The sequence below is a fragment of the Hyperolius riggenbachi genome, chromosome 9 (assembly GCF_040937935.1).
Source record: "Hyperolius riggenbachi isolate aHypRig1 chromosome 9, aHypRig1.pri, whole genome shotgun sequence".
NCBI lineage: Eukaryota > Metazoa > Chordata > Amphibia > Anura > Hyperoliidae > Hyperolius > Hyperolius riggenbachi.
Window position 1 is genome coordinate 71,394,355 of NC_090654.1, and position 27,666 is coordinate 71,422,020.

General features: G+C 48.6%; 1 long non-coding RNA gene across 1 annotated transcript in view; it reads right to left on the reverse strand.

Annotated features, from left to right (window-relative positions):
- Positions 1-26,654, reverse strand: part of LOC137531632 (uncharacterized) — a 63,695-nt gene extending 37,041 nt beyond the window's left edge. The window contains exon 1 of the long non-coding RNA XR_011023689.1: positions 26,580-26,654. This is a non-coding gene — a long non-coding RNA (uncharacterized lncRNA). The remainder of the gene's footprint in view (positions 1-26,579) is intronic.
- Positions 26,655-27,666: the final 1,012 nt, after the last annotated feature.

Here is a 27,666-nt window from a genome sequence, read left to right on the forward strand (position 1 = left end):
CGGTCCCTGTTTATGGAACCTCTTATCTTTATTACATTTATGACTGCATGGCGGTACAAAGCATGCTATCCGCACGCTTCTTGTCCTCATGCAAGGCCTGTGTTGTTGTGTCTCAAAAAGCGTGGCCTTCTCCTCCTGCGCCTCCTCCTGCTCCATCACGTCTGCTGCTGCTGCTGCTGGGTTAGCGTTGCCGGTGATGGTCCCTGTTTATGAAGCCTCTTATCTTTATTACATTTATGACTGCATGGCGGTAAAAAGCATGCTATCCGCACGCTTCTTGTCCTCATGCAAGGCCTGGGTTGTTGTGTCTCACAAAGCGTGGCCTTCTCCTCCTGCGCCTCCTCCTGCTCCATCACGTCTGCTGCTGCTGGGTTAGCGTTGCCGCGTGGTCCTTGTTTATTGAACCACTTATCTTTATTACATTTATGACTGCATGGCGGTAAAAAGCATGCTATCCGCACGCTTCTTGTCCTCATGCAAGGCCTGGGTTGTTGTGTCTCAAAGCGTGGCCTTCTCCTCCTGCGCCTCCTCCTGTTCCATCACGTCTGCTGCTGCTGGGTTAGCGTTGCCGGCGCGTGGTCTCTGTTTATTGAACCTCTTATCTTTATTACATTTATGACTGCATGGCGGTAAAAAGCATGCTATCCGCACGCTTCTTGTCCTCATGCAAGGCCTGGGTTGTTGTGTCTCACAAAGCGTGGCCTTCTCCTCCTGCGTCTCTTCCTCCTGTTCCATCACGTGCGCTGCTGCTGGTGCTGGGTTAGCGTTACCGGTCCCTTTTCCTGGAACCTCTTCTCTGTATTACATGTATGACTGCATGGTGACATGTTACCTGTGCAAAGAAACATGACATTTTCCACATTTAAAAGACAGTTTTTCCTTTGAAAGTTTACAATCAATTTTCTCAAAAACTATAAGCTCTTTTTCAAATATTTTTTTCCTCTTGTACCCACTCCCAAGGTGCACATACCCTGCAAATTTGGGGTATGTAGCATGTAAGGAAGCTTTAAAAAGCATGAAAGTTCGGGTCCCCATTGACTTCCATTATGTTCGGAGTTCGGCGCGAACACCCGAACATCGCGGCGATGTTCGGCGAACGTTCGCGAACCCGAACATCTAGGTGTTCGCCCAACACTAGTCTGGAGGTTCACTTTAAACTAAATACAAATGTTTTAACTCATACATAAAAATTATGGAAAAATCCAAGTTGAAAATAAACTGTGAAGATAAACAATTTCATCCATCCTACTCCTGAAAAATGTATTCATCTTTTTAGAACCTCTCAGTTTTAATTTTCTGTTTTAAAAAGCTAAAAAAAGTAAGTTTAATGCTATTGTCTTATATGATGATGATTCAGCTTTTCCCATAGTCTCATCATGTGACCCCCAACAAGACAAATTCAGCAATCATGAGGCCCCCAACAAGACAAGTTCAGCAATCATGAGACCCCACACAAGACAAATTCAGCAATCATGAGGCCCCCAACAAATAATGAGGCCCCCAACAAGACAAATTCAGCAATCATGAGGCCCCCAACAAATCATGAGGCCCCCAACAAGACAAATTCAGCAATCATAAGGCCCCCAACAGGACAAATTCAGCAATCATGAGGCCCCCAACAAGACAAATTCAGCAATCATGAGGCCCCCAACAAATCATGAGGCCCCCAACAAGATAAATTCAGCAATTATGAAGCCCCCAACAAATCATGAGGCCCCCAACAAGACAAATTCAGCAATCATGAGGCCCCCAACAAGACAAATTCAGCAGTCATGAGCCGCATAAATAGACAGCATTTTACATAAATAGGCAGAATGCCCCCTTAATATGGTGGACACCTCTCACCTGGCTTTTGAATTCTCCTCTACTGGCTGCTGTGCTTGTCTGGCCTGGCAATACTGTTTTGGGCTGGCTTGGGGATGATGTGTGGGCCGAAAGGCCTAACAGTGATGCTGTGGCCTGGCTGGCAGTGATGCTGGGCTGGCCTGGCTGGTGGTGATGCTGGGCTGGCCTGGCTGGTGGTGATGCTGGGCTGGCCTGGCTGGTGGTGATGCTGGGCTGGCTGGCCTGGATAGTTTAGGTAGTGACAGGTGCCCTCCAGTTTAGGTAGTGACAGGGCCCCCAGTTTAGGTAGTTACAGGTGCCTCCTAGTTTAGGTAGTGACAGGTGCCCCCGAGTTCGGGTAGTGACAGGGACCCCACAGTTTAGGTAGTGACAGGGCCCCCCCAGTTTATGTAGTGACAGGAGCCCCCGAGTTCAGGTAGTGACAGGAGCCCCCCCAGTTCAGGTAGTGACAGGAACCCCCCAGTTCAGGTAGTGATAGGGACCCCCCAGTTTAGGTAGTGACAGGAGCCCGCCAGTTTAGGTAGTGACAGGAGCCCCCCCAGTTCAGGTAGTGACAGGGACCCCCCAGTTCAGGTAGTGACAGGGACCCCCCAATTTAGGTAGTGACAGGAGCCTTCCCAGTTCAGGTAGTGACAGGGACCCCCCCAGTTGTGACAGTGGTGGAGAAGTGGGGACATCTCCCCCCCTTCCCTCACTTTGGGGCTCACCCTTCCTCGGTCCCCCCTCCATAATGAAGGGGCTGGCAGGCGGCAGCGGAGCGGAACACTTCCTTTATCGCCTGCGCGAGAGGGAGATCTGTGCGTCGCTGGTCTGACGTCACTGACTACACCAGACCAGCTGCACACAGAGCCTTCCTCGCATGCACGAAATAGAGGAGGTGTTCTGCTCCGCTGCGCCCGCCGCTAAATTATGGAGGGGGGGAGCGAGTAAAGGGGAGCCCCAAGGTGAGGGAAAGGGGACGTCCCCCCTTCTCACCTGCTCTGCCTGCTGCTCCCCCTTCACTGCGCTGAATCGGGTGGGGGGGGGGGGCGCCACTGATTGGGCCGGGAAGCGGCCGGGGGGGTTCAGCGGGTGGCCAGGGGATGCAGCCACACCAATTTGTCCGACATGCGGACGCCCATGAATGCAGGGAAGTCTGCGGTTGCAGAAGCCAGTGATACAGGTGCTAACAACCGACTTCTGTAGTGAGCAGAGAGGCAAGCTCCAGGCAATTTAGATTAGCTTGATTGCAGGTAATCTTATCTCTTTCCAAGCTCATCCTCCCTGTTCTTTCCTTCCTCTATGACCCTTTCCTCTTTTCAGATTTCAGTGGCTTCTTCTAACAGCATGTCCCTGTCAAACAGCACTGGTGATGTTTGCAGTCCTGGTGAGAGGTCTTCCTGCAATTTCTCCTCTCCCACTATGCTCTCTGGCTTGTGCCTCAACCCCCCCCCCCCCCCCCGCACACACACACACACACACACACTCCCTCTTTCTTATGTCCCCTTTTTCTGACTGTCCTCAGAGGAGCTCACAATGTAATCATACCATAGTCATAGTCTAATGTCCTACCATATAATTATTTTGTATTTATATAGCACTGACATTTTCTGCAGCACTGTATAGAGTACAGAGTTTCATAACAGCTCCATCCACATCCTGATGACTCCCTTTCCCCAAAAATCCCCCAAAATTTGCAGCAAAACGTTTGGCGCCCCAACCCGTCAACCCTCCCCTCCCATTGTGTGGGGGGTGTCTGTAAATAATCAGGTGTCAAATTCCCTAGGTACGCCACTGCCCCACCATACTCCTTGCCATGCATATCACAAAGAACTCAGGATCAAAACGTAGTTTTATCATTCAAACCACACTGGTCCTCATTAGTTTTCCTTCATTTTAACATATGAAAACAAGAAATATATCAATTTAATTGATGGGAATAAAGTTTAGAGTCAGTTAAACACATTTTTCAGTAGAAAAATACATATATTATAGATCTATACATCAGTCCTGAAAGAGGGACAAATGAGGAAGAAAGAGAGATGGAGGAATTTGGTTCCAAAGAGGGACTGTCACTCTGAAAGTTATGTGCTATGCTTAAAGAGAAATCGTAACCAAGAATTTACATGAGAAATCTCTTCCTTTTCACAAACGGATCATCAGGGGGCTCTCTATGGCTGATATTGTGGTGAAACCCCTCCCACAGGAAACTGTGAGGAGCATGGTCCTTGCAGTTCCCTGTCTGTGAACCTCGTTGCATTGTGGGAAATAGCTGTTTACAGCTGTTTCCAACTGCCAAAAAGCAAGAAGCGGCTACTTCCAGTGACATCACCTGCCAGCAGTAAAAATGTCACCATGTGATAAATACCAGAATGTAAATTGCGAAGAGGAAAGATGTTACAACAAGGAAACACTGACTAAATCATTTATACATAATTATTGTAAAAATGAAGAACTTTTTTAGTACATTATTTTCACTGGAGATCCTCTTTAAACTCAAACTTCCCAAGCCCAACAGTAACTCATATTAAATAATAAGTGAAATAATATCAAGAATAATGCATTGCTAATACAGTTCTGGTTAGTTAATCATGGCAGGTCACTACATTGATGTATTAGTGTTTATGTAAATGTAGAAACTTGTGGTTTATATACGGTATATATTCAGCAGTTCAGGGACCAGTTTATACATGTATAACACATAGATAATTAGAGTGGTAATTTCCTGCTGTGATTCTCTGTGATATATCTTACAGTTTCTCTGTGCTTTTGGGGTTGTATTTATAAAACCCCGGCAAATAAAAGTGGAACAGCAAACTGCAGTGATAAAGAATGCTCTTTGCATTACTGAATGTCTTCCAGCAGAGACAAGGCAGGGATTACGGTGGCAACAAGCGACAATAACGCCACGGTAACTGACAGGAAGCAGCATCAGGGGATGCATCCCTCTCATTGACTTGCATTGGCATTGCTGTCTCCAGTCAGCTGTGTCTGCCAGCAATGACAATTATCACTGCTTGTTAAATACAGATACTGCTTCAATATCTATAAACAGTGGAGTAGTGACAGGGGATGCAGAGGCTGCAACAGCACCAGGGTACCAGAACCCGAGGGGGCCCACATGGGGTCTTCCTTCATTCACTGCATTAACTCTTTATTGGTGCTGTAGCGGTAATGATAACCCCTATATGTGCTTTGTATAGTGGTAATCAGGAGTGGTAGCCAGAGGTACCCCCAGTATTAGGTAGTGCTTTTTCTTTGGGCTGATTCCAACATCTCCCTTCTGTTTGTGTACATTGTGAACCATTGCTGGGAAGTCCTACAGCACATATTTTTCTGGACTGGTGGTGACAAGAGATGGTGACAGTAGGTAATTAATAGAGTTGGGCCGAACCTCCGATTTTCGGTTCGCGAACCGGGTTCGCGAACTTCCGCGGAAGGTTCGGTTCGCGTTAGAGTTCGCGAACCGCAATAGACTTCAATGGGGATGCGAACTTTGAAAAAAAAAAATAATTATGCTGGCCACAAAAGTGATGGAAAAGATGTTTCAAGGGGTCTAACACCTGGAGGGGGGCATGGCGGAGTGGGATACACGCCAAAAGTCCCCGGGAAAAATCTGGATTTGACGCAAAGCAGCGTTTTAAGGGCAGAAATCACATTGAATGCTAAATGACAGGCCTAAAGTGCTTTAAAACATCTTGCATGTGTATACATCAATCAGGTAGTGTAATTAAGGTACTGCTTCACACTGACACACCAAACTCACCGTGTAACGCACCGCAAACAGCTGTTTGTGTAGTGACGGCCGTGCTGGACTGGTGCGCACCATGGCGAGAGTGCAGGTTTTGGTGGCTTTACAGCCCATATGGTCGGCCTGGCTGATGTAGCTGAATGACAGAACAGTGACTGTCCAGCTGATCAAATTTGGTCTGACCACAATGAAGCAACGACCTTATTATCTTTTGTGTGCCCCCCGAGACACTCATCTAGGCGCCGGTCATTGCTTCATTGTGATACGCAAGCCCCTTTACCACGGCAAGGTAATGATCACGAAGGGGAATGGGCGCATGTACATGCCTTTTCTTTTGTTGTTGCAGCTGCCCGCAGTGCAGCCAGAAAAATTAGGCAGTCATGTACACGCACCATAAAAATTATTACAGCGGCCGCTGCTAGCAGCGGCCTAAAAAATTCAGCAATCCGCCTGGAGTCCCGGACCCTGTTGGTGGTGGCGGAGAAGGTAGTGAAGCGGCCTGCAGGCAGACATGCTGTGTGGAGGGACTGGGAGCGACTTAGTCTTTTTGGGGCAGGCCAGGCAGCCAGTCACACAGCGTGCAGGCAGAGATGTTGTGTGTGCGGGGACTGACTTAGTCTTGGGGCGGGCAGCAGCCCTCCGGGATCCATGCCTCATTCATTTTGATAAAGGTGAGGTACTTAACACTTTTGTGACTTAGGCGACTTCTCTTCTCTGTGACAATGCCTCCAGCTGCGCTGAAGGTCCTTTCTGAGAGGACGCTTGCGGCAGGGCAGGAGAGAAGTTGGATGGCAAATTGGGACAGCTCTGGCCACAGGTCAAGCCTGCGCACCCAGTAGTTCAAGGGTTCCTCATCGCTGTTCACAGCAGTGTCTACATCCACACTTAAGGCCAGGTAGTCGGCTACCTGCCGGTCGAGGCGTTGGTGGAGGGTGGATCCGGAAGGGCTACGGCGAGGCGTTGGACTAAAGAACGTCCGCATGTCCGACATCACCATGAGATCGCTGGAGCGTCCTGTCTTTGACTGCGTGGACACGGGAGGAGGATTAGTGGCAGTGGTACCTTGCTGGCGTTGTGCTGTCACATCACCCTTAAAGGCATTGTAAAGCATAGTTGACAGCTGGTTCTGCATGTGCTGCATCCTTTCCACCTTCAGGTGAGTTGGTAACAGGTCCGCCACTTTGTGCCTGTACCGAGGGTCTAGTAGTGTGGCCACCCAGTACAGCTCATTCCCCTTGAGGTTTTTTATACGGGGGTCCCTCAACAGGCAGGACAGCATAAAAGACGACATCTGCAGAAAGTCGGATCCAGTACCCTCCATCTCCTCTTGCTCTTCCTCAGTGACGTCACGTAAGTCAAACTCCTCCCCCCAGCCGCGAACAATACCACGGGAAGGTTGAGCAGCACAAGCCCCCTGCGACGCCTGCTGCGGTTGTTCTCCTGCCGCTGTCCCCTCCTCCTCCTCCTCCTCCCCCAAAGAAACACCTTGCTCATCATCCTCTGAGTCTGACTCGTCTTCTGCACACGACCTCTCTTCTTCCTCCTCCTCCCCCCTCTGTGCTGCCGCAGGTGTTGAGGAAACAGCTGGGTCTGATGAAAATTGGTCCCATGCCTGTTCCTGCCGTAACGGTTCCTGGTCACGCTCATTCGCAGCTTCATCCGCCACTCTACGCACAGCACGCTCCAAGAAGTACGCGTAGGGAATTAAGTCGCTGATGGTGCCCTCACTGCGGCTCACCAGGTTGGTCACCTCCTCAAACGGCCGCATGAGCCTGCATGCATTTTTCATCAGTGTCCAGTTGTCGGGCCAGAACATCCCCATCTTCCCAGACTGTTTCGTTCTACTCCAGTTGTAGAGGTACTGGGTGACGGCTTTCTTCTGTTCTAGCAGGCGGGAGAACATGAGCAGGGTCGAATTCCAGCGAGTGGGGCTATCGCAAATGAGGCGTCTCACCGGCATGTTGTTTTTACGCTGAATTTCTGCAAATCGTGCCATGGCTGTGTAAGAGCGCCTCAAATGCCCACAGAACTTCCTGGCCTGCTTCAGGACATCCGCTAAGCCAGGGTACTTTGCCACAAATCTTTGAACCACTAGATTCATGACATGTGCCATGCAGGGTATGTGTGTCAGCTTCCCCATATGCAAAGCGGCAAGCAGATTGCTGCCGTTGTCGCACACCACGTTGCCTATCTCCAGGTGGTGCGGGGTCAGCCACTCATCCACCTGTTTCTTAAGAGCAGCCAGGAGAGCTGCTCCAGTGTGACTCTCCGCTTTGAGACAAGCCATGTCTAAGATGGCGTGACACCGTCGTACCTGGCATGCAGCATAGGCCCTGCGGAGCTGGGGCTGTGTAGCTGGAGAGGAGAACTGCCACTCAGCCAAGGAGGAGGAGGAGGACAGCGAAGAGCATGTAGCAGGAGGAGAGGAGGTGGCAGGAGGCCTGCCTGCAAGCCGTGGAGGTGTCACAATTTGGTCCGCCGCTTTCTGCTTGCCATCGTTCACCACCAGGTTCACCCAATGGGCTGTGTAGGTAATGTAGCGGCCCTGCCCGTGCTTGGCAGACCAGTCATCCGTGGTCAGGTGTACCCTTGACCCAACGCTCTTCGCAAGAGATGACACCACTTGCCTCTCAACTTCACGGTGCAGTTGGGGTATGGCCTTTCTCGAAAAATAAGTGCGGCCTGGCATCTTCCACTGCGGTGTTCCGATGGCCACAAATTTACGGAAGGCCTCAGAGTCCACCAGCCGGTATGGTAACAGCTGGCGAGCTAACAGTTCCGCCACGCCAGCTGTCAGACGCCGGGCAAGGGGGTGACTGGCCAAAAGTGGCTTCTTCCGCTCAAACATTTCCTTCACGGACACCTGACTGCTGCTGTGGGCAGAGGAGCAGGAACCGCTCAAGGGCAGAGGCGGAGTGGAGGAGGGTGCCTGTGAAGGTGCAAGGGAGAAAGCGGCAGAAGCAGATGATGCACCTGAAGGAGGAAGAGGAGAATGAGGGTGACTTTTCTTTTGTGTGCTGCTGCTGCTTTTGCTCAGGTGGCCATCCCATTGCTGTTTGTGCCTTTTCTCCAGGTGCCTTCGTAAGGCACTTGTCCCTACATGAGTGTTGGCCTTTCCACGGCTCAATTTTTGTTGGCAGAGCGAACAGATGGCTTTGGTCCGATCTGAGGCACACACATTAAAACATTTCCACACCGCTGAGCCACCCTGGGATGTGGGCACTATGGGGACCTCAGCAGCTGATGCTGAAGGGCAAGTTGGCTGGCTGTACATAGGTGGCGATACATGGTGCCAGACTCTGCCACCAGCTGTTTCTGACGAAGAGCTGCCCCAGCTTCTTTCAGCAACTTCTATCCTCCTACTACTCTCTGAATCCCCCTCTGAACTGTCCCCCTCTTCATCTCCTCTATTGGGAACATACAGAGGATCCCTATCATCGTCATCATCGTAATCATCCTGCCCAGCTTCGCTTGACTCAGAAAAATCCAAACATGCACCATCAGTAGGTCCTTCATCCTCCTTACACGTTACATCCATAGTGTTGCCGCGTAACGCAGACATATGAGCTGGTGAAAATTCATCTGGCTGTAACAATGGCTGTGCATCAGTGATTTCACCACCACTAAATAATTCTTGCGAAGTGTCAAATGCAGCGGAAGTGGTGCTAGTAGTAGCGCTGGTGGCTGAGCAAGATGAGGTGTTCTGTGTCGCTAAATACTCAACCACGTCCTGACAATCTTGGGAGGTGATGGGACGTGCCTTCTTCCGAGCACTGTACTGTGGGCCAGGTCCACACGAAATTACATTTACACGACCTCGCGCAGACCTGCCGGGTGGCCTTCCTCTGCCTCTGCCACTACCTCTTCCTCTTCCTCTACCTGTTTTGTCCATATCGGGTATGCACGGAGTGGTATATCACACTGCGTGCACTCACGTAGGTAGGTGGGTTCACTTAACTGCACAGGTATGCGCACTGATGCGGTGGGTTCACTGAACAGTACAGGTATACAGTGGCGGGTTCACTGAACACAACAGGTATGCAGTGGCGGGTTCACTGAACAGGTATGCAGTGGCAGGATCACTGAACAGGTATACAGTGGCGGGTCCACTGAACAGAACAGGTATACAGTGGCGGGTCCACTGAACAGAACAGGTATACAGTGGCGGGTCCACTGAACAGAACAGGTATACAGTGGCGGGTTCACAGAACAGGTATGCAGTGGCAGGTTCACTGAACACAACAGGTATGCAGTGGCGTGTTCACTAAACAGGTATACAGTGGCGGGTCCACTGAACAGAACAGGTATACAGTGGCGGGTTCACAGAACAGGTATGCAGTGGCAGGTTCACTGAACACAACAGGTATGCAGTGGCGTGTTCACTAAACAGGTATACAGTGGCGGGTCCACTGAACAGAACAGGTATACAGTGGCGGGTTCACTGAACAGGTATACAGTGGCGGGTCCACTGAACAGAACAGGTATACAGTGGCGGGTTCACAGAACAGGTATGCAGTGGCAGGTTCACTGAACACAACAGGTATGCAGTGGCGGGTTCACTGAACAGGTATACAGTGGCGGGTCCACTGAACAGAACAGGTATACAGTGGCGGGTCCACTGAACAGAACAGGTATACAGTGGCGGGTTCACAGAACAGGTATGCAGTGGCAGGTTCACTGAACACAACAGGTATGCAGTGGCGTGTTCACTAAACAGGTATACAGTGGCGGGTCCACTGAACAGAACAGGTATACAGTGGCGGGTTCACAGAACAGGTATGCAGTGGCAGGATCACTGAACAGGTATACAGTGGGGGGTCCACTGAACAGAACAGGTATACAGTGGCGGGTTCACAGAACAGGTATGCAGTGGCAGGTTCACTGAACACAACAGGTATGCAGTGGCGGGTTCACTGAACAGGTATACAGTGGCGGGTCCACTGAACAGAACAGGTATACAGTGGCGGGTCCACTGAACAGAACAGGTATACAGTGGCGGGTTCACAGAACAGGTATGCAGTGGCAGGTTCACTGAACACAACAGGTATGCAGTGGCGTGTTCACTAAACAGGTATACAGTGGCGGGTCCACTGAACAGAACAGGTATACAGTGGCGGGTTCACAGAACAGGTATACAGTGGCGGGTCCACTGAACAGAACAGGTATACAGTGGCGGGTTCACAGAACAGGTATGCAGTGGCAGGATCACTGAACAGGTATGCAGTGGCAGGATCACTGAACAGGTATGCAGTGGCAGGATCACTGAACAGGTATGCAGTGGCAGGATCACTGAACAGGTATGCAGTGGCAGGATCACTGAACAGGTATGCAGTGGCAGGATCACAGTACAGGTATGCAGTGGGCTGAGGGCTCACTGAACAGAACAGGTATGCAGTGGCAGGATCACTGAACAGGTATGGAGTGGCAGGATCACAGTACAGGTATGCAGTGGGCTGAGGGCTCACTGAACAGAACAGGTATGCAGTGGCAGGATCACTGAACAGGTATGCAGTGGCAGGATCACAGTACAGGTATGCAGTGGGCTGAGGGCTCACTGAACAGAACAGGTATGCAGCCAGGAAGAAGTTAAGCCTAACTAATCTTTCCCTATATGAGAGACTGCAGCAGCTCGCCCTACTCTCACTAATGCAGGCACACGAGTGGCCGTAATGGCCGCCGCTGCCTGCCTTATATAAGGGGGGGGGGTGGGGCTCCAGGGGCTAGTGTAGCCTAATTGGCTACACTGGGCCTGCTGACTGTGATGTAGAGGGTCAAAGTTGACCCTCAGGTGCATTATGGGGCGAACCGAACTTCTTCCGCAAAACGTTCGCGTGCGGTACCCGCACGCGAACCACCTACGTTCGCGCGAACCACGTTCGCCGGCGAACCGTTCGGCCCAACTCTAGTAGTTAACGGCAGATTGTGACAGCATGTAGTGATATAGAGACAGCAGGTAGTGGCAGACAAAATGTGACAGCGGATAATGACAGCAGGTAATGACAGATAGCAGCAGTAGTGCCATATATACTCACACATAAGCTGACCCGCCTATAAGCCGAGATACCCACTTTTCCATCAAAAAAACAGGAAAAAGTGATTGACTCGCATATAAACCCCCACCCCAGTATAGCCACCATCCACAGTAGCCAGATGTGCCCCAAGTAAAAGTCAGCTGTGCCCCCCCTCCCCATAGCCAGATTTGCCGCAAGGATGATACAGTTGTGTCTCAAGATACCACTAGATGGCATCATAGATATGAGACACAGCAATTGCCACACATGAAGAATCCCTGATCATTGCACCGTTGACATGTTGCTTGCATGCTTTGCTCCACAAGCCAGGGGACAGAGGAAGTCTTGAGCAGCGCAATCTGCACACCATGTTGCAGGGGATGGGGGGGCACTGACACAGCAGGGAGTCAGTTAGTGAGAGCAGGATCACTAGTGCACGATCCTTACAAAACAAAACCTGCTCCATCATCCGTTCTGCTCCACTGACTCACATATAAGCCGAGGGGGGAACTTTTCAGCACATTTTTTGTCCTGAAAATTTAGGCTTATACACGAGTATATAAGGTAAGTGACAGGAAGGTAGTAGCATAGTGATATAAGATAGCGATAGACAGATTGCAACAGCAGGTAGTAACAGGAAGATAGTAATTTAGCGGCAGCAGGTAGTGACATAGTGGCAGCAGGTAGTGACATAGTGATAGCAGATAGTGGCATAATGATGGAAGATAGTAACAGGGAGACAACAACAGCAGATATTAACACAATGATAAGGTGGCAGCAGGTAGTGACATGGTGACAGCAGGTAGTGACATAATGACTGCAGATATTGACAGGCACATAGTGACAGCAGGCAGTGACAATGTGACAACAGGTAGAGACATAATGATAGAAGGTGGTTACAGTCATGCTGCGACTGCAGGCATTGACAGTTTAACAATCACATGGTGGCCGTAGGTATTGACAGGCAAGATGGTGAAATCAGGCAGTAACTTAGTGACAGCAGGTAGTGACCGGCAGATTGTGACATCAGGCAGTTACAAAGTGACAGCAGGTAGAGACAAGAAGACAGTGACATCCAGCAGTTACATAGTGACAGCAGGCAGTGACAATGTGGCAGCAGGTAGAGACATAATGATAGACAGTGGTTACAGGCAGGCTGTGACTGCATTGACAGTAAGACAATGACATAGTGACAGCAGGTAGTAACATAGTGACAGCAGGTAGTAATATAGTGACAGCAGGCAGTGACAGCAGGTAGTGCCAGGAAGACAATGATATAGTAGCAGCAGGTAATGACATGGTGACAATAAGTAGTGACTGGCAGATAGTGATGAAGATAGTGACAGCAGGGAGTGACCAGAAGATAGTCATAGAGAGACAGCAGATAGTGACAGGTAGATGGTGGCATAGTGAAAGGCAGATGGTGACAGCAGTTAGTGACATTAGTGACAGCAGCTAGTGATAGCAGATAGAAGTCACCACAGTGAACATAACAATTACTTACATGCTGTACCATAGTAAGGCTTGCAGTACTTGAGTACCTTGGGTATTGCTGATACCATTGCTGAGGAATGTTGGCCCATGCTGACATAATGGTAGCTCTAAGTGGGTCAGATTGGATGTTGGCCTTAGGGTTGCTTGTAATCAAAAGTACCGTAGGAGTAGCACTTACTGGCCGCAGGAGAGGGGAAGTAAACTTACCCATGCCATCACCTATAGCCAATGCACTCCATGCCGTGTTCCATGTCACTCCCATGCTTCCTTCTTCCAGGTTGGAAGTTGGGGTGATGTGAAAGGCGAGGTGGAATCAGGGCCGGATTTGTGCTTTCCACCGCCCAAGGCCCACTTTCATCAACCGCCCTCCTGAGTCTAAATGGAGCCTGCACATGTGCTATTAATGTAGTAGGGTGTGGTAATTATATTTCGCCCCTACATCCCCAAAACGCACTTAAGTTAATTAGTTCCCCAAAACAATTGGTCTTAGACAATGATATGGTAGGACATTAGACTATGACTATGGTAGGGATTATATTTTGAGCTCCTCTGAGGACAGTCAGTGACATGACTATGTACTCTGTAATGTGCTGCAGAAGATGTCAGTGCTATATAAATACATAATAATAATAATAATATGGTAGGATATTAGACTATGATTATGGTAGGATTAGATTGTGAGCTACTCTGAGGACAGCCAGTGACATGACTATGTACTCTGCAAAGCACTGCAGAAAATGTTGGTGCTATATAAATACATAATATTAATATGGTAGGACATTAGACTATGACTATGGTAGGGATTAGATTGTGAGCTCCTCTGAAGACAGTCAATGACATGACTATGTACTCTGTAGATTGCTGCAGAAGATGTTAGTGCTATATAAATACATAATAATAATATGGTAGGACATTAGACTATCATTATGGTAGGATTAGATTGTGAGCTACTCTGAGGACAGTCAATGACATGACTATGTACTCTGTAGATTGCTGCAGAAGATGTTAGTGCTATATAAATACATAATAATAATATGGTAGGACATTAGACTATGATTATGGTAGGATTAGATTGTGAGCTACTCTGAGGACAGTCAGTGACATGACTATGTGTGACTAAGCGCTGTAGAAAATGTTGGTGCTATATAAATACATAATGGTACAAAATGCTACTAGCTCTCTTGTAGTGTCCCAACTTAAAGTGAACCTGAAATTGGCAGTAGAGGAAAAAAATTATACATTCTTTCAGCCCCCTCCATGCTGATTGCTCCCTCGCTGTCCTCCTCTGCCTCCTGGATCGTCCGGAATAGGCCCACAAATTCCTCCGATCTGAGGCATACTGCGCATACACGGGCTGGTTGCATGCATGTCGCACACCCCCGTGGCCAGGAGCGTTCTGTGCCTGCGTTGGCTGGCGAACTTTGCGGAGCCAATTCTGGGCGATCCAGGAGGCAGAGGACGGCGATGAAACGACCGCATGGAAGGGGCTGAATGGAGCTCCAGGTATGTATATATTTTTTTCTCCTATTTCTCAAGTACCCTTTAAGTGATCCTCTTTAAAGTGCTCTTTTTATGGAGAGAAAGCAAAAATAAATCCAGGAAAGGGGGGGTAGAGAAAGCAAGAGAGGTAGAGTGGGCAGAGACAGAGAGGGTAGTCAGAGAGACAGAAAGAGAAGGTGTGTGTGTGTGTGTGTGTGTGTGTGTGTGTGTGCGTGCGTGCGTGCGTGCGTGTATTCTTATGAGGATTTTGCTAGGGGATCTTTATGTGTTATGGTGTATCATCCTCTTCTGCACACACTTAATTAATTGTTGGATTTAATGAGCTTGTCTAATCAGTTGTTACACTGGTGCTGCCCTTTACTTTTGATGTATAGTGGAACACAAGTGTGGCACATCAGCTATAGGCGGTGGCATGGGTAATTAATTTTGATTACTAGCAACCCTAGGTGGTGTTTCCAAGCTATGAAGTAATCTTTGATTTGATTTGACTTTGATTTGATTTGATTTGATCTTTCAACGTTGTCCCACAAATGCTGCCCAATAGGATTGAAGTCAGGGGACTGAGCTGATTGCAATGACGGCGGCCGGCAGTGCGGCGCATGCGCGCTTTAATCGCACATGCGCAGTACTTTCATGCCAGCCGCCGTGATGACACGAGGTGGCCGGCGTCGTGACGTCAGCCACGTCATACGCGGAAGGAGCCCAACACTAGTTGTTGGGCGAACAGTGTTCGCCACTGTTTGGGTTCTGCAGAACATCACCCTGTTCGGGTGATGTTCGAGTTCGGCCAAACACCTGGTGGTGTTCGGCCAAACTGTTCGGGTGCGCCCGAACTGCTGAATGCCCGGGCCGAACAGGGCCCCTGTTCGGCCGAATACGGCCCCCCTATGGGGTCGCAGGCATAAGGGGGGAGCATGCCCCGATCGCGGGGGGGGGGGGGGCGGAAATTCCCCCAGCCCCTCCGCTAGCGCTCCCCCCTCTGCCCGCTTTCCCATACAAAAGTTTGACGAAAGTAAAATAGTACCGGTGGTGGTGGCTGGCTGCTGCAATGGCTGGCTGGCACTATGAAGTGACTGAGGAGGAGGAGTCGGAGTAGGACGCGTTGAGGGAGGCCGGGCAGTGGGTGGTTCAGCGGTAGTACCCTTGTGGTACTTCCGCCCTTTCTCTGACCTCACGCCGAACATCGCGGCCATGTTCGGCGAACGTTCCCGAACCCGAACATCCAGGTGTTCGCCCAACACTACCCAACACTCGGCTGAGTGTCGCCGGGCTGCTGCCGGTCAGCCATTCCGGAGCGGGGCCTGGGAGAGGAGCCAGGACGCGGTCGTGGGACCTCCCGCCCAGCACTGGGCTGGAGAAAGCCCCAGGTGAGTACTATTTTCCTTTTTAGGTTGAGCTTGGAGTCCCTTTAAGGTTCCCTTTAAGCAGCTTGTGTTTTGGTACATGTATGTGAATGTGTGTCTGTGACCCATATGCAATTAACTTTTTCTCCTGAGTTTTCTCCTAGGAGTTATTCTCACAACTTGTCATAAAATGCATTTTAAGCCACCGGCAAGCAACGAAATACTCTAAATAAAATTGATAGCACCTCTTCAGCAGTGTTTGGGTAAAAATCATCTTCTTAAAGATAACACAGGGGAAAAAATGAATTGCATATGGGCCCGTATGTGTTATATGCATGCTCACAGTCTGGGAGAAAAAACTGTCCTCCCTCCCCCCTCCCACCCCTCCAGTGACCTGCAGCTCAATTACCCAGAGCTAAATCTTCCGTAGCCGCCTGTGGGGACAGTCAATGCCCAAACGGATGAAACGTATAAGGATTTGCATTTGGATTATTATTATTGTTGATTGTAAAGTGCTGGTGGACAATATATTACAAATAAATGTTGTCTCTTCATGAGTTTTTTTGTGCTCTTTACAATGAATTTTTATTGCTGATCTGGGAATGTCTTTTGTAGCCTATGGCTTATGGTAATGTGGAGGGATTCAAGGCGGCAGAGATGATGATACAAATGAGTAACTGATGTCTGATTTAATTGACATCTATTTGCTGCTGAAAGTCTTCCTTCGTCTTATCATTTTTTTGTGTAATAGTGAAATTGCATTAATTAACAATGCACAAACTTTTTTTTTTTTGCATCCCACAGCTTTACTTTTCACACTATGTTTAAAATACCAGACTAGCTGGCTCCTACCTTGGTCCTCTTGCTCCTTCCTGCCAGCAGAATGGGAGTTCCTTTCCCAGCATAGAGCAGATCATCTGATTCACACCCACCGCCATACCTCCCAACTTTTTGAGATGATAAAGAGGGACACTTAAGCCACACCCCTGGCATACCCCTAATCACACCCCTAGTCATGCATACCATAAAGAGTTCATGGGAAGAATATGTTGTTTTATACTTCAAACCACACTGGTCCTTTCTATCCTGGTTCATTTTCCTTCATGTTAACATTTGAAAATAAGAAATGTATCAATGAAACACATTTTTCGGTAGAAAAATACATACAGTATATTCACACAGATCTGTACTTAAGTCCTGAAAGAGGGACAAATGAGGAGGAAAGAGGGATGGAGGGATTTGGTTCCTAAAGAGAGGGACTGTCCCACCATTTGAAAGCTATGCCCACCGCACCTTATCATTGAGCTAAAAGAGATTAACTCATTGAGGCCACTGACAGCAGGGATAAGCAAGAAACCACATCCATGACAAAGAGGGTTAACATCCAAGCGAAGGCACTGCACCTTTAAAGGGAAGGTCCAAGCAAAAATAAAAAAAAGAGTTTCACTTACCTGGGGCTTCTACCAGCCCCATGCAGCCATCCTGTGCCCTCGTAGTCACTCACTGCTGCTCCAGTCCCTCGCTGGCAGCTTGCCAACCTCGGAGGTCGGTGGGCCGCATTGCGTACGTTTTTACGCATTCCCACTAGTGCAGGAACATTAACGCATACATTTATACGCATTACTGGTTCAATGCATAAAAATGTATGCATTGAACCAGTAACTTTTAAAAATGTATGTGTTAATGTTCTTGCACAAGCGGGAATGCGTAAAAACGTACGCAATGCGGCCCACCGACCTCTGAGGTCGAAAAGCTGCCAGCGGGGGACTGGAGCAGCAGTGAGTGACTACGAGGGCACAGGATGGCTGCATGGGGCTGGTAGAAGCCCCAGGTAAGTGAAACTCTTTTTTTATTTTGCTTGGACCTTCCCTTTTAGGGCCCTTTATTGCAGTATGTGTAAATACAGGTAGGTTCTTCAGAGGCAACAAGGTCACAAAACAACTGCCAGGGACCCCCTTTCTGTACCTGTATTTACGCATACTGTAATAAAGGGCTCTTAAAGTCTTTGCTTTCTTCTTCACAAATGTTGATTGACCAACTGAGGAGCGCGCACCCCGTGATCTCAGCATTTAATAGTGTCCTCCCCAGCTGCATTTTGGTGCCGATAATACAAACTACTTTTCTACATCAACACAGCCAGAAGTTGGGAAGATGGAGTGCAGCATGTAATGCAGTGGGGAGTGGTGGCAACTTGAGCATGACCCTAGCAGAGGAGAAAAGCAAGTGTGCAGCAGTGCATCTGTCAGCAGCGCTGCTTCCCATGTAAGTGCCTTCTCAGCAGCTGCTTCACTTTCAGGAAGTCACTTCTTGCGATAGCTTGCAGATAAAGCCGCTCTTTTTTTCTCCAATGAAAGGAGTGGCTCCATCAATGGGGGAGGGTATGAGGGGCCCAGGTTACCTTTGCCATAGGGCCCCATTGTAGCTTGAACCGGCCCTGCCGAAGACAAAGCTGGGTGCAAAAGTTCAACGAGATATCAGTGGAATTACAGTCCAGAATGATGTTCTAGCTCCCCCCCCCCCCCCACACACACACACATCATGATGGGAATCTCTTTGGTACTTCTACTCCCTTTGTGATTCCCCCCCTCCCAATTAGAGCAAACCCTTCACTTAATTGTTTCAAATACGTTCTCATTATTAAAACATTATTTGCAGAAAGCTGTTTACATGCTGATTTGCCTACATAGTACCTTGTTATTGTCATTCCTTATCATCAAGCCACTCATTTGATACTTTGCCTAAATGGGTCTTAGGCCAGAAACCCACTTGGAGCAATATTCTGAGCGCTTTGCGATTTGAAAACTCTTGCTACTGTAATGCTATGGGTGTGATCCCACTTGCAGAGGCTTCACTAGAAATCCCTGGGCCCCCCTAAAAAAATAAATCCCGGCCCTCCCCCCCCCCACCCCCGGGCCCGCACATGGCCTTTTTGGGGGGCAAGAGGGGCCAAAACATAAGAGGAGAGCGTGGCCGCACATCGGCGTGTGGGGGGACATTCCCCGCTCACCTCGGGCTCTCCTCTCAGGTCTCTGATCTCTAAGAGCTTCATGCTACTTCCTGTTTACACAGGAAGTAACATGAAGCACTTACTGATCGGAACCTCCGGCGCGATGGAGGTATGTGTCCAGCCTGCCGCTGCCCGCCTGCTGCCACTAATGATTGCAGGAGGGAAGCGCTGAGAGAAGAGCCCGAGGTGAGGGGGGGGGGACTGTCCCCCATCCCCGCCGATGTGCGGCCATACTCTCCTCTTATGTTGCGACCCCCCACCGCCCAAAAAGTCCCTGAGCGGGCCCCCTGCCCACTTGAACGATGTGATTTTATAAAAATCCCTCATAGCATTGCATTAGCAAGAGTTTTTTCAAATCACTAGCGATTAGAAATTGCTCCCAGTGGGTTTCTGGCCTTAAAAGCAACCTGAAGTGAGAGAGGAATATGGAGAATCATATATTTATTTTCCCTTTAAACAATGCAAAATGCCTGGCATTCCCTCCAATCACCTGCCTGTAATACGTTTAGCCATAGACCCCAAACAAACATGCAGATCAGGTGCTTTGACTAAAATCGGATTAACTGCATGTTTCAAGTGTGTGATTGAGACAATACCGTAGCCAAATAGCATCATGATGCCAGGCAACTGGTATTGTTTAAGGGTAGGAGTACACTAGGCAGAATCGCATATGCAACACTAGGCAAAATCGCATAAGCGATTCTGCCTAGTGTTTTCCCACCCTAAAAGGAAATAAATATGGCAGCCTTCATACGCCTCTCGCTTCAGGTTCCCTTTAACAGATTTGCTTTAGAAAGCACCTGTACAAAAAGTATCTGAAGTGCTGAAAAAAAGAGAATGTACCTCAAGTTCCTATACACATTGTTTTTACCATTTGATTCTTAGCAGATATGATCACTTTGATATGAAATATATTGCCCCAACTTGTCCAGTGGATTGAATTGTGATTGATTTAGTCATACAATCATTTAAAACTATTGATTGTACAGGACAGAAACTCTCTGTCAATCAGGGGCGAAGCGTGAGCAATGGTCGATCGAAGGCACCTAGTGCTGCACTGCATTGAACAGTGTAATGCTGTGGTTCAATCGATTTTCAATGTTCCTGCTGAAATCTATTAACCCCTTCACCCCAAAGCGGTTTTTACCCTAACGGACAAGAGCGATTTTCACCTTTCAGTGCTCATCCCTTTCATTTGCCAATAGCTTATTCACTACTAATCACAATGAAATGATCTATATCTTGTTTTTTTCACCACTTATTAGGTTTTTTGGGGTTGATATTTGTTTTCAGTAATTGCTTTATTTTCTATGCATTTTAAGTGGAAAAACAAGCAAAAAATGAAAAAATACACTATTTCTCCAATTTCATCCCTTATAGTTTTAATATAAACACTGCTACTGTACATAAAACCAACACATTGTATCTGCCTATTTGTCCTGGTTATCACAAGATTTTAATTATGTCCCTAGTACAAAGTATGATGACAATATATTATTTGGAAATAAAGGTGTATTTTTTCTATGGAGTTTTTTTCTTCACTAATCTCACGTGCACGCTCGCGGGAACACACGCACACGAGCACATGTGCACTCGCACAGCGGCTGCAGCACTGTTTGACTTACAGGGGTTGGACAAAATAATGGAAACACCTTGAAAATCAACAAAATATATTTTAATATGGTGTAGGTCCACCTTTTGCAGCAATTACAGCCTCAATTCTCCGAGGTATTGATTCATACAAATTGTGAATTGTTTCCAAAGGAATTTTAGCTCATTCTTCAGTTAAAACACCCTCCAGTTCTTTTAGAGATGATGGAGGCGGAAACTTGAATCTCTAATAACGACCATAAATGCTCAATAATGTTGAGGTCTGGGGATTGTGGTGGCCACTGGCCAGATGAGATGCTCAACTTCATTAGAATGTTCCTTGTGCCATTCTTTAACAATTCTAGCTGTATGGTTGGGGCATTATCATGTTGAAAGATGGCATTCCCCTCCGGAAACAGTTCTTGAACCATAGGATGAACTTGACTTAGATGAACAGAGGCGCCAGCAGAATAAAAACAATAATTAAAAGTTTAAAAATATGCTGGAGAGGCAGTGGTGGACTTACCTCCGAAAGCAGACTAGACTACTTGTCTGACATAAATAAACACTTTATTAGTACCCCAATAGATGCTACGCGTTTCGCAGGACCAAGCCCGCTTCATCAGGCAATAAAACAGGCGACAAAACAGTAGCTCTCAGATAGCACATATAGCGCCTCTGTCATAGGATGAACTTGGTCGCCCAAAATTCCTAAATAGTCTCGGCTGTTAATTCTTCCATGAAGGGAACTCTTTGGCCCAGTGGATTTTCAAGAAATAGCACCCCAGATCATCACAGAACCCCTACCATGTTTTACGGTTGGGAGAAGGCAGACTGGATGAAATGCTTCTTTGGGCTGTCTCCAAACGTACACTCAGCTGGAGTTCGGAAATAAGGTAAACAATGATTCGTTAGAGAAAATCAAATTTTTTCACTACTTGAGGGACCAATTCTGGTGGTTTCTACACCACTCTAAACGCTTTGAAACATTTGTCTTTGAGAGCAGAGGTTTTCTAATTGCAGTTCTTCCGTGGAATCCGGATTTGTGCAGCTCCCGACGAACAGTTTTTGTGGAAACTGGGTTCTGTAGGTGTTCATTCAGCTCTGCAGTGATTTTAGGAGCCGTGGTCTTGCAAGCTTTTCTAACAATTCCATTTAGAGTCCGACCGTCTCTCTCAGACAACTTCGACTTTCAGCCACAACTGTGCTTTGCTGAGGACGTTTTTCCTTCTCTTTCAAAGGCAGTCATTACTTTTGAGACAGTACCTCTTGAAATGCCAAGCATTCGGCTGTTTCTGTTACAGTAGCGCCTGCCATACGAGCACCAACAATTTGGCCTCTTTGAAAGTCTGAGAGATCTGCCATTTTTATAAATTATAACCAACTTTTGTTTAAATAAATTAAAATTTAACATATGTCAAGTTTTGATTGCTTAAAACATGTTCAAAGATAATGATGCCAAAATGTTAGGTGTTTCCATTATTTTGTCCAATCCCTGTATAAAAGAGTGCATTTGAAATCGGCGCCGGTAGACTTGGGCGCAGGATACATCGGTATACGGCTGATCCTGCTGCTGCACAAGTCCGGGTCGTGTTAATTACTATTCCCCCTCCAGGCCGCCATGGATAGTGGGGAATAATATAATTAGTCTTCCAGGCCGAATTATTGTGTTTTTTAAGCAACTTTGCCTCCGTCTTCTGACGGCGCCGACGTTACTCACTGAGGGCCGCTATAGACTGATTCCCATTATAGTCTATGGCGCCGCGGGCTGCACCCAAATCTAGCAGCGACGAAAAGCATCCTGGAGCTGCTAAGAGGCTCGATCAGGACGTTTTTATAAGTCCGATTGTTATTAAGGGGTTAAGAAATGATGTGCTGTGTGTGGTAGAAATTAATCTCTTTCTGATCAGATTTCAATTGGAGAAGGAACAATCTTTTTACCACATCGGGCAGCAATCTATTAGGCTAACACTCCATTTTTTTAGAATCCCGTCCGTTTCCTTCCCAAAAAGTCAGAGTGCCTGCTGCATTTTTTTTTACATCGCATCTTTGACATCAGCACGGCTGCCGTGTCTGATTCGGAAATGGACGTGGCACACTAGTAGAAATGTAACCTAAGGGCTGGTTCTCACACTACCATCACTTTTATAAACGCCAGTGATTTGAAAAGCTCTTGCTAATCTAATGCTATGTGTGTGTTCTCACTTGAGTAATGTGATTTTTTTTTTTTAATCATTCATAGCATTATGTTAGCAAGTGCTTTTCAAATCACTAGCGCTTAAAAAGCACTGGTACTGGTCACAGTGATCCGTTGCATTGCGTTCCCTGTATAACAGGAACACAATGCAATGGAATGAAAACGTGGCACTGCACGTTATGGCCGTGTTCCCTCGCATACAGTAAAGTTCAGTGAAGAATACAGTCCAATGCAAAGTATGCGTCACTGTCTTTGTTAACATGCCCGTTTAGTGGCATGCAGTGCGTTCTCATACCGCAACCCATTTTACCGCCAGTGATCTCTGTGAACTTTGCATAGGTGATGCATTGCAGTGCGGTACTGTGAATCAGGGCTGATCCTCACTGCTGAGCACTTTGCGATCCGTCCACACTGCGGTTGCATTTTGATAAACGCCCTTTCATTGACTTGCATTAAAATCATGGCACAATTGTGGCAAATTCAGAGGCTATTTGCCGTAATTCTAATGTAAGTCACTGGGAGTGCGTTTTTCAAACCGCAGTGCACGTGGATCGCAAGCGCTCAGCAGTGTATAGCTACCAGGCAAAATACCTAATATTTTGCAATAAAAGAAGGCATTTGTACTTCGCCTGATACGGTTCAGGCGTTCTATAGAATGATTGGATTTCATACTTTGCATAACATATATTCAAGGCCGTGCCGAGGCAGAGGCGAGAGAGGCTCCAGCCTCAGGGCGCAGTGTAGGAGGGGGTGCACAACTCACTCAGCTATCATTCCCCTGTTGCATTTGAAGCAGAGATAAATAAGAAAAGGGGATACATGGCAGTGACTGCAAGCCAGATAACTAGAGATTAAGGTGTTGGGGGCCCTGGGACACCTCTTAGTCCAATAGCAATCAATGTATGACGGCTGGGGTGGGAGGGATGGCAGGAGTGCACCTTGGTGTCTCAGCCTTGGGTGCTGGAGGATCTTGTCCCTGGTATGCATATATTACATAACATATACTGTATAAAGAATAAAATGTGGTATAGCTGGAAATAAACACAACACAAGCACAAGACACTGGTGGGCATGGTTTTTTACAATGTCCAGTATTCCCATGTTTGGAGGGAAGACCTGGAGTATCTATACGCTCCCCCCACCCCCCAGGGTATTGCACTGTTTCCAGCGACATGAAACGCCTCATTTTCCTTCTCCTCCGCTGACAGTCACTAACACATTTCACAGATTTAATGGGCGCGATCTTTCCGCCAGGATCCCAGCGACATGACGAGACATGAGCCTGCAACACATTGCGCAGTCAGCACCTTCTCACTCCCACGTGAGTACGACTGGAGCCCTCATTAATGCCGCGCTGTGTGTAATGTTTATTATCACCCGTCAGCTGTTAATTGTAAAGACTTCTATAAACAGCTTTGTTTCAGCATTCATAACTCTCCTACGCAGCAGCAGCGATTATTCACATTGGGGCCATTAATAATTTAAAATACACATTTTTTAAGTACGCCTTTGCTGAGAGTTAATCAACAAAAGGCGTAAGAGGACCACGAAAAAATGATTAGTAGTATTATGCTCCTCTTTGCAATATTTTCTTATTTTCTAATTATAAAGAGAGGTAGGGGTACAAGATCACTGGAGACCTCTGAAAGGGGGGGGGGGGGGGGGGGGGCTTTGCAGAGAGCCAGGGGCGAGCCTGGGGTGCCTGGCACCTGGGTGCAAGATTTTCTCTGGCGCCTATGGGAGTGGTTAAATTAACCGCGCCCAACCACATAACCACACCCATGTCTTGCCTAATCACACCCACACCTTCCACCTCTTTCCGCATGCATGTGATACCCCATTCCTACCCCTCTTCCATGGGCTTGCTCCTGGCTGGCTTTGGCTTCCTGCGAGTCTGCTAGTCTCTGGATTGACTCAGGCTGAGAGGCTCTGCGAGTGCGACGCAGTCACACACTGCATATTTATGGCTGCCTGCGGCCACCCTACTCTCGCTGTCGTAGGCTCCTCCCCCCGCCAAGCCCAAGCGTGAGGTGGGCTGCCTGTATCTTTCCCGTTGCGCCGCGCAGCCTGCCAGTGTTGCCAACCTTTCACGTTATTTTTTTACTGACAAATACCTAAAAATTTACTGACAAAAGATTATTTTTACTGACAAAATTTCCCCACTAAATGCACATAAGAGACAGCTTTTCCCCATGTAAATGCACATAAGAGACCGCTTTTCACCAGCAAATGCACATAACAAGAGACCGCTTTTCACCAGCAAATGCACATAACAAGAGACCGCTTTTCACCAGCAAATGCACATAACAAGAGACCGCTTTTCACCAGCAAATGCACATAACAAGAGACCGCTTTTCACCAGCAAATGCACATAACAAGAGACCGCTTTTCACCAGCAAATGTACATAACAAGAGACCGCTTTTCACCAGCAAATGTACATAACAAGAGACCGCTTTTCACCAGCAAATGTACATAACAAGAGACCGCTTTTCACCAGCAAATGCACATAACAAGAGACCGCTTTTCACCAGCAAATGCACATAATAAGACAGCTTTTCACCAGCAAATGCACATAAGAGAGATTTTCACCAGTAAATGCACATAATGACAAACAGACAGTGTCCCCAGAATATATAGCCAGGGATATATGTCCCCAGGATAGGTAGCCAGGGGGTATGCGCGCCCAGGATAGGTAGCCAGGGGGTATGCGCGCCCAGGATAGGTAGCCAGGGGGTATGCGCGCCCAGGATAGGTAGCCAGGGGGTATGCGCGCCCAGGATAGGTAGCCAGGGGGTATGCGCGCCCAGGATAGGTAGCCAGGGGGTATGCGCGCCCAGGATAGGTAGCCAGGGGGTATGCGCGCCCAGGATAGGTAGCCAGGGGGTATGCGCGCCCAGGATAGGTAGCCAGGGGGTATGCGCGCCCAGGATAGGTAGCCAGGGGGTATGCGCGCCCAGGATAGGTAGCCAGGGGGTATGCGCGCCCAGGATAGGTAGCCAGGGGGTATGCGCGCCCAGGACAGGTAGCCAGGGGGTATGCGCGCCCAGGACAGGTAGCCAGGGGGTATGCGCGCCCAGGACAGGTAGCCAGGGGGTATGCGCGCCCAGGATAGGTAGCCAGGGGGTATGCGCGCCCAGGATAGGTAGCCAGGGGGTATGCGCGCCCAGGATAGGTAGCCAGGGGGTATGCGCGCCCAGGATAGGTAGCCAGGGGGTATGCGCGCCCAGGATAGGTAGCCAGGGGGTATGCGCGCCCAGGATAGGTAGCCAGGGGGTATCTGTGCCCAGGATAGGTAGCCAGGTGGTATCTGTGCCCAGGATAGGTAGCCAGGTGGTATCTGTGCCCAGGATAGGTAGCCAGGTGGTATCTGTGCCCAGGATAGGTAGCCAGGTGGTATCTGTGCCCAGGATAGGTAGCCAGGTGGTATCTGTGCCCAGGATAGGTAGCCTGGTGGTATCTGTGCCCAGGATAGGTGGCCAGGTGATATCTGTGCCCAGGATAGGTGGCCAGGTGATATCTGTGCCCAGGATAGGTAGCCAGGTGGTATCTGTGCCCAGGATAGGTAGCCAGGGGGTATGTGCGCCCAGGATAGGTAGCCAGGGGGTATGTGCGCCCAGGATAGGTAGCCAGGGGGTATCTGCGCCCAGGATAGGTAGCCAGGGGGTATCTGTGCCCAGGATAGGTAGCCAGGGGGTATCTGTGCCCAGGATAGGTAGCCAGGTGGTATCTGTGCCCAGGATAGGTGGCCAGGTGATATCTGTGCCCAGGATAGGTAGCCAGGGGGTATGTGCGCCCAGGATAGGTAGTGAGTGACAGGAGCGCGCCCCGCCGCCGCCGCTCCCTCCTCCGCTCCCCCCTCACCTTTCAGCAGCCCTTCAGACCTCAATCAGCGGGCGACCCGACCAGGAAAAGGGCGCCGGACGCACCCGCTCTATATGCGGAAGTGATGTCACTTCCGCATATCAGTGCGGCGTGCTAGGTCCTAGCGCCCGCCCGCCTGATCGAGGTCTGACGCGGCGGCTAGAGGGAGGGAGCTTGAAGCGGCGGCGGCGGCCACAGGGGGAGAGCGGGGCCGGGCGAGCGGGGCCGGGCGGCGCCTCTCAGAGGCAGGCGCCTGGGTGCCTTGCACCCGCAGCACCCGCCCAGGCTCGGCCCTGCAGAGAGCACTATGCTGTAAAAGGTGGGCGTGACCACTGCAGATTGTGGGTGTGGTCAAATAATATGCATAACATAAAAGTACATTAATCTGGGTTACACACTGTAGCCCGTTTTAATGTATTATGCTAAGATAACCCATACAAAGCTTCATATTTAACTGGGTCTTAAAGGACACCCGAAGCGAAAATAAACGAATGAAGTAAACTATTGTATCTATCTTCCTTCTCCTAAAAATGACTTTTTAACACATTCCGCAGTTTTATTTTCTGTTTAAATCTACTTTTTAAGTTTTAGCTGTTTTATTGTTTTTGCTCAATGACATGTTCATTGAAGTATGCTAGAGCTAAAATCTATGAAGAATTGACCCTTTTTATCTCTTTCCTGCTCTCAGAAGCCATTTTCTGCTAGAAAAGTGTTTTATAGTTGGAATTTCTTATCAGTGAAGGTCACACTGTAGTCACTTCTTGTGGGGGGGGGGGGGGGGGTCATCGGATGCCCTTGGGGGCCCAAGGTCAATTGCTCCATTTGCCTCCATGGTAGCTCTGGTCCTGCTTACACATCACTTCTGCTGTATGCCCCTGCTGTTCCACCCCATTCACCATATATGTCCCCTGCTCCTCTCTACATTATTCCTCCTCCTGCATCCACTGCTGTCTCCTCATTTCAATTGCTCCTGTCCTGTGTTCTCTAGTTCCGCCATCAACAGCTCTCAGTCAACATCAGAGACTGATATCTCTTCAGGCCTAGTGACTCAAGTTCCCCTTTAATTACCTTTACAATACTTACCAGT